Here is a 642-nt window from a genome sequence, read left to right as displayed (position 1 = left end):
GGAAATCCTTAGTCAAATGTGGCCCATTGAAATTTTCACAACCCACACATATTGCATGTTTGGATTAGTCCATCTTCTTCGTTCTTCGATCCATGTTACTCAACATTGCCAAAATAGCCGCCATGTCTTCCGAAGCACCATTTCCGATTCCCCTTGCTCCTTCTTGTCTAGGGTTGTGGTATTCTCTTGAATGCTTTGAAAATTCTTCAGTTGGCTCCTTAATTTCATCGGGAGTCTTCTTTGTTAATGATCCTTGATAACTAAGGAGTTGCCATGTTGTTAAGTTTACCCTATCGTAAAGATCGAGACTTCTTTTTGCTCATTTAGATCATTTTAGGGACAATTCCTTAGTAGCCCCTTATACCTCACCCATGCGTCATATAAAGATTCCACCGCTTGTTGCTCAGAATTGGATATGGATTTCTTGAGTTTCGAAAACTTTGATGGCGGGAAAAATTATTGGAGAAATTCTTCACGCATTTGTGCCCAAGTGGCAATTGTACCGGTTGGGAGTGCCTTCATCCAATCTTTTGCTGCTCCTTTAAAGGTAACTGAAAGCATTCTTAGCAAGACCATTTCTTGTGGTACATTCGGAATATTGAAATAATCGAAAATGTCATTGACATCATCGAGGTGCTTGTA

General features: G+C 40.0%; 1 non-coding gene across 1 annotated transcript; it reads left to right on the top strand.

The window, feature by feature from the left end:
* The first annotated feature begins 325 nt into the window (after positions 1 to 325).
* On the top strand, positions 326 to 432 carry LOC145077321 (small nucleolar RNA R71). Its single transcript, XR_013693102.1, has one exon. It is a non-coding gene; the product is annotated as a small nucleolar RNA R71 (small nucleolar RNA).
* The last annotated feature ends 210 nt before the right edge of the window (positions 433 to 642 follow it).

Source organism: Lactuca serriola, chromosome 9 (assembly GCF_051521515.1).
Source record: "Lactuca serriola cultivar US96UC23 chromosome 9, Lser_US96UC23_V15, whole genome shotgun sequence".
NCBI classification, from domain to species: domain Eukaryota; kingdom Viridiplantae; phylum Streptophyta; class Magnoliopsida; order Asterales; family Asteraceae; genus Lactuca; species Lactuca serriola.
This window is presented reverse-complemented; position numbering and strand designations above follow the sequence as displayed.